The sequence below is a fragment of the Cyprinus carpio genome, chromosome B10, assembly GCF_018340385.1.
Source record: "Cyprinus carpio isolate SPL01 chromosome B10, ASM1834038v1, whole genome shotgun sequence".
Classification (NCBI taxonomy): domain Eukaryota; kingdom Metazoa; phylum Chordata; class Actinopteri; order Cypriniformes; family Cyprinidae; genus Cyprinus; species Cyprinus carpio.
In genome coordinates this window covers 17,901,737-17,910,855 of record NC_056606.1, presented here as the reverse complement: position 1 = coordinate 17,910,855, position 9,119 = coordinate 17,901,737, and positions in this window count along the sequence as shown.

Genomic DNA, 9,119 nt, shown 5'->3' with positions numbered 1-9,119 from the left:
ACTATACTGAATCTGTCTTTCACAGTCCATCGTTGTGTATTCCTAGTACAATGTGCAGAGTGAATTTGCATTGTTAGCTTCAAGGGGGATTTGATGCCAAGCATCAACTAGAACTGAAAGTTTAGCATTCACACTGGTGGAAATTCCTGAATGGACGCACTCAGCATTACCATTGTACATACACCCTTGTTTTTGTCAAAAAGTGTGACTTTTTTTTTTCTCTTTTTTTTTTTTTTTTTTTGATCAAAGCAGCTTGATCAGCACATATAACTTTAAAGGCTATTAAACAAAGCTGACACAAATAAACCAACCAAAACTGACTGTAAATGCATGATTCTCTCTGGTTTAATGCACTGATCCACAAGCGAGTGACTTGGGGGAGGGGTGTATGAACGTGACCACACCCTCTTCACGTTTGACCACACCCACTCTGTTATTGCACTGTTGTAAATTCCTGTTTGATGCAGTTTTTATCTTTTCATAGGTCTTTTGGTTATCATGGTGCAATACGTTTGAGCAATTCTTAGAAGCCATCTTTAAAAACTGCAAGCAGGCATAGGCTTTCTAGGAACAGTTTTATTGTATTAGATTTCCGCCAGAGCTGTGCACCCAATGACCCACTTTAGAGAGAAATAAGGTCACTGATGGCGAGATGCAGTGCAGTCACTTTATCACGAGATTAACCAAAGACTTGTTTGCTAAACAGAGAGGAATGAATGGAATGACTGAAGGCAGTAAATACAATTTCTTCTAATGTGTGGATTAACTGCATACAGTAATCTATTACCCAGAATCAGCCTAAAAACCTCATTACTGTACGTGTGAATTAACCGAAGATTAAATGTGTTATTAAGATCAAGTAGCATTATTTTTTATTTTAAATTAGTATTTGACCATGCATTATTCAGGTAAAAACTACAATCAATAACAATTAAAAAAAGATACATTAAATACTGTGTGAGATTCGCATAGATTTAGTGATAGACGTTACGCATGACGTCTGTTTGGCGCGAAGCAGTGTAATCCGCGCGTATAGTGATTTAACGCCGCTGAATTCCCAACAGTCTTACATTTTCGATTTTTAACGACATTTGTTATTTTCTTGCAACAAAAAGTGGTCATTTATCTTTTCTGGATAATATTTAGGCCAAATGAGGGACATTTCTGCCCTGACACGTAGGCTACATAAAGGTTTTTAAGAAGGTGAGTGACTTTTGTTTACTTCAGCTCAAACTAAACATCCTAACTGACAACTGAAATACCGAACTCAATCATAACATTAACAAAAACGAATATATATATCACAAATAATGTTATCATCTCAAGCTTGGATGCTGATGACACTTGAAGAATCAGGAAAACATTAACATGACACTCTGGTTAGTTTGGGCCAAATGTTGGTTTGTACGTTAGTTATTTATAAACGTAGCCTATTTAAATATTTTAGAATTTTCCTTTTTGTACTACTGGTAACACAATTGGATAAATTTGTTTAACTTTTAAATTTGTGTTAAAAAAAATGAACATTTCTGAGAAATCTTCTTCACAGTTGTGGACTTTAAAAAACCTTTAAAGCTTAAGTTTAATAAGACATGACCATATAAATGTACATTAATTAATATAACCTGAAGCATTATATAACGTAATAATGTTTTAATGTTTTTTTATCTGAATGACAACCATACAATAATTCATAAATTGATGTTTTCCCACCTTATAAATTTTGCAGTTTTGCTTATTGCCTTTTTAGGAATATATTAATCCAGGGCATCCGTATTCCCCCAGTATTCATAATAGTGGTCGACCAATATGGGTTCAATAGTTAATTCTTCAATTATTACATTTGTTCCCTCCTGATCCTGAATATGTGCATTCAGCCTTGGATTACTCCTCAGTATGAATTTCCTGCAGAGCTGCTTTACTGGGACCATCTTAATCTGTGAAGGGATTTATCTGCTTATGTCTCATTATCTAACCACGTCCAGACAACCAGAACTATTGCATACCTTGTAATTGAGTTTCCGTCCTCTCGTCTTTCTTCTTCACTTCAATGAATCATTGCTTTCTGATGCCTTCAGGGGATTTTTTTTTTATTAGTTTCTCTTCAAAAGGTCAGGCGGTGTATCTGTTAAACATGACCTGTCCCAACTGTTGACTGTCACACTCCGCTGATAACAGCCTGCCCGTTTCCATGGAGATATTTCATTGTCTGACTGTCTAGACGCCCAGTGACACCTGACACGTCGGGCCCGGGGGTCGCGGTTGGCCGTGCGAGTCAAAAATCGAAGGCTCAGCTGCCCTCTGCATCTGCTGTGGGTCCACAGAGACATTAGCAAATACATCGCAAAATGCAGGGACCTGTTTAAATCACTGCTTCTTTTAATAATGTGAGGCCATTTGTCATCATTTTACTGAATGGCACGTAGGGTTGGCCATTGTTTGAATTTTATTAATTCCGATTCTGCTTATTGATTCCAATCCTTATCGATTCCCAGTTTTGATTTCAGTGTGGTTAAAAAAATTCTAAAAGTCAAACATTTAGATATCAAACATATTTATTCTGTGTCTTTTTTTTGCCAAACGTTTAATTGCTGCTGAATTCCATGAACAAAAATCAGCTGGCTGCATAAAAACTGTAGGCTTGATTAAGAGCTGTTTGTGTCCAAAATAGAGCTGCACGATTCTGGATAAATTTAGAATTTTTAATGGAAGTTGTAGTTCTCTCACTATGCTGAAGAAAAAACTAAACAAAATCTCATTGAATTTATGAATGGAATAATTCAATGACTCACTCACGATTTACTTGTTTCATTACTGGATGAATCAGTGTTTTTGAATGAATCTCTTGAATGAATGATTGAAAGACAAATACACTTTTAGCAGCCCCTTTATGCCACATAAAAAAAGATGCACACACAGGATTTGATAGGTGGAACTGAAATTTTAATTTTACAACAAGTATCCTCACCTTAAGTATCCAATTCTGGAATTAGAATTGATTTTCAATTCCCAAACCTGCATGGATGTTGTTTTATATACCTGTTTGTATAGAAATTACTATAAGCTTGAATAACTTTGTTTAAATGTTAAAAGTTTGCTCAAAATGAAAGCTGCCAAAGTTTACACACCGTCATGTTGTTCTACACCTGTATCAGTGTTATATTTAGTTTTAGTAATTTTGTTATGTGCTTTTGTAACTTTTATTTAGTTTTTTGTTTAATATTTCTATATAGCTTTAATTCATGTTTTTGTTTAGTGTTAGTAATTTTAGTTCAACCAAGGCAACAATTGTCATTTTATACTGATAACAAAAACTAAAAACAGAAACATGATATTTAAACAAAATATTTTCAAATGTGGAGTGACGCAGGGAATTCTGGGAATGTCAGTTTAGATTTTTTAACTGTAAATTATACATTGATTTGTTATTTTTTACTTGTAAAAAGTGTACAATTAACAGCATTTTACTTAATATCTGGTTAGATCTTTTACAATTTTTCCCTGTCTATAGTACAGGAAATTACTGTTAACCTATTAATATTTTACAGTTAAAATTACACTAATTTTTTACAGTGTGAGTTTTTAAGTTTAAGTTTTTCATTTAATATTTATGTTTTAGATTTTCAGCTTTGTTTCAGATTTATTAAACCGAAACTTATTTTTAATGGACTTATTCTTAGATAACTGTAACTAAAGATTTAGTTATAGTTAACTGTACCACAATGGACATGCATGTTGCCATTTTTATGGAACACAAAAGGATAATTTCTATACAAATTTCATTCATAGTGTATATGTCTTTCACACAAAGCTTTTCTGAAGTCATGTTATAGCTTTGTATGATGAACAGACTGACACCAAAGTCTTTATTCACTGAAAATCTTCGTCTGTGTTGCAGCTGTCAGATTAGTAATATTTAATCTCATTGATGACCAACCTGATCTGCATTTCACTTTATTTAGCTTTTTTTTCATCACAAGTTTGAGTTGGAATACTTTGTAAAAGCGTGAGTGTGAACACAACAAGGTTTTAAAAGTGGACTAGTAAGTAAAATAGTTTTCCTGTTTGGTGTGATGATCTTTAATTTATGTGACAGCCTCTGTAGTCCCATTTAGCCGTTTGTGGAGTATTACTGATTTATTTTATGGCATAAAGTGTGACAATATCTTCAGCTTGTGTCAACCAAAGACCTTATTGCAGGCATTTAATAAAAAATCCATTCAAAAACTCACAGAATTTGAGACAATGGAACCGGACGTTCACAAATACTAACTCAGTTCCAGTTTTTGGAATCATTCCTGTCTTCTGTTTATTAATAATTAAACAATTGATCTTGGTTTTAATCTTTAATTTTAATTTATTCAAATCTCAGTTTTTCTCAGCATGCTGTTTTTTGAGAAGTGCCATAGGTGCAACACAAACCCCAATTGTTTTATTTTACTCCATTTCTGTAAATCCAGTGTTTTGTCATTAAAAATTCTGCTTAGGTAGAATCCTTAAGATTTGCTGAATGATCTGACTCTGAATCAGCAGTTAAAATGAGAACTGAACAAATATGGCAGCTCTATTGTCTTCACACTCTGCATTAATTACCCTACAATTTCCCTTACAGCACAGCACACTTTCATAGATCTACCCTTTATGATCTTCTCCAACAAAATTAATTTATTTCAGAATGATGTTGTCCGATGAAATTCATGACCAGGACTGGATACAGAGCATAACCGGCTGCTAAAATATCCCCGGTCCCTTGAGGCAGCCAGAGGCTGTTCTCTGAGAACCCAGCAAGAGAGGACATTCTGTTCAAAGCTATTCAATGGAGATATTTTTTGTTCGAGAGATTTTTTTTCCCTTCTTGAACTGAATATCAATCAATGGTCGCCTCTTTAGTGTGCTAAAGCTCGGGAAAAAAATCACGCCACCTCCAGACAAAAATAAATAAATAATAAAATAACGAAAGAGTGAGAGAGAGAGAAATGAGGTGAAATTGCCAGCCATCCTTTCCTTCGCGTTTAATGATGCTCTCTCCGAGCGGCTGTCTGGATGTCAGAGACCATGATTTTATCGCAAACACTGCAGCTCAGCGGGGTGCGCGGTTATAGCGAGATGGGTTGGGATGGGGGCAGTCAGGTTGAGAGAGTTAGGGGGGCTCGGGATGGTTTCGGGACCCTCTCAAGGTGCCCCTTCCATGGAAACGCAGCTGGCTGACCAAGATTCCCATCAGTCGACAAATAAGAGACAAGCTGGGCTCTGTCTCCGCACAGGCCGTACTGTTACCAGGAGCTGACAGCCAATCGCACCCCCCAGTGGCCCATTTCGACAAATGGGCCTTTTCTGCGACCAATCACAAGTGAGCAGCCTTGTGACATCATGCAATAATGAATTAGGCTCATGGTAAAGCTTTTCTAAGGCCGATTGGCTCTCCAAATGAGTGATTCTGCCTCAGTAGTCGGAGCGGCATCGCTGATGGAAGGCCATCTCTCTTCACTATCTTTGTCCTGGTTACGGGATTGCACGGTTGGGGCCTTTTGATCGGTCCCCATGTTTCCCAGCTCTGCATTTGGTTTTACTGTGCATTAGTGCTGACCCTGACCAATCACTTTCAATCATCATAATTCTCTGATTACAGGAAATATGCCATGAGATGGATGAATAGCTCTTAGGTCATTTCAACCCTGGACAGGTTCCAGAGTTTCACTTACCTCTGACGTGCCGTCAATCTCTCTTCCTCTCTGTATCCCTCTCTTTTCAAATGGCAATCGATCCTTACCAAATGACACTATAGAGAATTTAGAGACACACTTTTAGATATATTTGTCCATTTTAAGAATATCGGCATCATTGATATCCATTTCTGTTGACAGCTTAACACAAGTACTTCCTAGAATAAATATTTTTATATCAGACACACTGCTCTCTAAATATTCAGCATTGGTCATTGAAAAACTTACATTAGTTGACCACTACCTAATGGGCTAGTTTGTAAATAAATCTAGGCTTGAATCTTGCTTAAGCTGTCTATTAAAAATCATAGCAAATTTGTCAAGGGATCTTGACAAAACTTCTAATTTGACTGAATGTAATTTTAGTGTAGAAACTGGTATGAAGGTGTTTGACAAAGGATAAAGGAGTTATTTTTTGTCACAATTTCCAATTTTTAAACATAAAACCTGTTGGAAGAAAGTTCTTCCATGCTAGGCATTCAAGTTAATTTAGACTGTTAGTTCTGGTTAGATTAGCTTCTTCTTTTTTTTTTTCTTTTTTTTTTTTTTGCTTCACGTATGTAGTTTCACATTTGGATTTGGGTATTTTATTATTATTATTTTAAATACTTTGAAGTGTTTGGATGGCATGTCAGTGACCACAGCTGTACTTGTGTCAGGAAGTGCTGCCCTAGAAACTGCAGTCTGAATAACCCATGTTTCTATTTCTCCAACAAATGAAGCAGAAAGTAAATCTGGCTCTTAATATTCTACAGATGGTTTGAAATGAATATATCTGTTCTTGTAGTTTAAACAATTGTAACTTGACAATATATACAAGATACTTATCTGATTTGGTCCTTTAATAAAGTTTATTTAGGCCTGTTTTATGTTAATTCTGGTATGGTTTTGTATTTAAAAATGATGCTGTGGTTTAAGGAGTCTGATTTGTTTGTTAGTTTTAGATTGTGTTGATTTTTTTGCCTCCATAAGAAAAAGTAATTGTCTCCAAGCTGACCACGTATAGGTAAAAGTTCAAAGTCATTTGTTTAAAATGAGTTATAAAAAAGCCAGTTTTATTATTTGCTATATAAGAATTAATCTGACATTAACAATTTTTTATTTTTATTTTTTTGGCTGCAGGCACTTGAAATGGTGACGTGATTAAAAAGACTCACAGCCTCATTAAACATGATTTGAATTCTCCACATTCTCCACTTGCCTCTCCTCAAGTGACCCAGCCAGCACAGCAGCTGATATCTGGAGTTTAACAACCTCCGGAGAAGGTGACAAAAAAACCACTGAACACATTTCCTCCACTGTTACATTTTTACTAGGTCTGTTATGTACCTAGTTAACCTGAAATGGCAGTCCATCTTACTTCATAATGTGTTGTGAAACATTAGAACTTTTATACATTGGAAAATTGATTGTTTTTGGAAGATTTCTGTGGCTGTGTTCAGAATCAACTGCTAGCATACTGAATACAACACGGTATATACTACATACAACCTACATTTAAAAAAAAAATAGTTTATTACATATTAAAAAAAAAACAATTAGCATAATTCCTCTTTTCAAACAAATCAAATGAAAAAATCAAAAACAAAAAAACATCTAAATACAATAGTGTTCCAGTAGCTCATACAATTAAGGCTAGGGTCACGGTTCAGTGCCCAGGGAATGCATTCACTTTTGAAATGTGTACCTTAAATGCAATATAAGTTGGTTTTGGATAAAAGTGTCTGCCAAATGCAAAAATCTAAAGTGCATGCATAAATCGGCAAGTGGCAAGGTATTGTCTTTGCAAATAAAAATATGTATATGTATATTTTCTGTGGATAAAGAACATCTAAACACTGTGTGATAGTAAGCAATAATGGGAGTAGAATGGTAGTATGCTATTCTGATGGGTGGTTAGAGGGCGGAGTTAAAAAATAAGAGGGCTTGATGATGTCAACTGAAAAGAAAAGTCATTTCAAAGGCGGAGCAAGTTGCTTTCCCAATTAATTAGGATGGCAAACCTTCACAAAAAAATAATGTATTAAGAAAGTAAATAAGAGTAAAATAAATTAAAAAAATTTTTTTTAGATGTTATTGAAGAAGAGTAAATCAAATTCTTATAATACAGAACTCTCTTGAAGGTAGATATTAATATACTAATGAAAAGTTAAAAATATCAAATGATTGCCTTTCTTCTCTTGTTTCAGCAGTGCTGTACTTTCTCTAGACACACGTCTGTTTAGCAGTTACGCCTACTTAAACACACACACACACACACACACAGGCTCTCTTACACGCACTTGCCATGTCTGACCCCCAGGTCACGCTGAAGTGACTTTGTGCCCCATTTGTAACTGGGCCTCTTTGAAAGCGGGCCTCGCATTCCTGCTCCGTCGGACGGGGGATGTCCTGCTTATTCCCAGCGAGTAGGAAGTTTCTGCCATTAGGGATTATGTGCCGTTTCCTCACCCAGAAGCTTTCGGCTTGTCCCCTCCCACTCTTGAAAAAGCAGCGACTCAAACTAGAAAACGGTGCGAACTAAATACCTGCCTCTCTGACCACCAGCCTCAGCCTTTCAGCCCCGCTCGTCTGCGCTTGTGCGATTGCTGGGAGGAGGCAGCCGCGTTCCGTCCGCTTTTGTGTGGTTGTACAGAAGTGCTGCGGTTGGGAGGAGGAGGTGGAGGGGAACAGCTGCTCCCCACACAGAAGCCGGTTTCCCAGCCTGACAGGCAGCGAGAGGCAGCCAGTGCCGGGGCTGTTTTCCCGGGGGCCCTCGGGTTGGTTCGCCAGCCTCCGCAGCTAGGAGGGGAATTTTTATGGCGGTGACGAAAATACAAAATGGACCAGAGCAAGTCGGATTCTTTCCTTCACAAGGCCAGGCGCTCGTGTTCTCCGTGAGTACTCTGCCTTTTTTTTTTTTTTTGCTAAAGTTGCATGGACACAAAGGATTGTACAGTCCTCGTTGTTCTTTTTGTGTTGTTTTGTCTGGCTTCTCTCTTCCTCTCTAAACCCTCAAGAACTCAGTTTCCTGTGAGAAACAACTCGGGCAGTTTATCACTCGTGTTGAGCTGCAGGTTTCATGAAAAGGGAGCTTTGTGCTTTTGTATTGCAGCTGGGCTAAAGGGTCACGGCCAGAGGCATCGGTGCTGTGTGTGTATGTACAAATCAAATACGGACTACGATCTGATAAAGACTGTTTATGAATGTTTCTAAATCCTCTGCCGTTGCTTTTGGATGTTATGGGACACGACAGCATGCTTTGAACTTGGCAGAGAGTGAGAAACTTTGTGTAAACTGTTGGAAGGACTGTACAGAGACTCGCTCGCACTGTTACACACTCATGGCTGCCTGGTTTTGAATCAGTGTTGCTTTAATACAGTATTTAAGGAAATATCTGAACTTATTCATTCATTT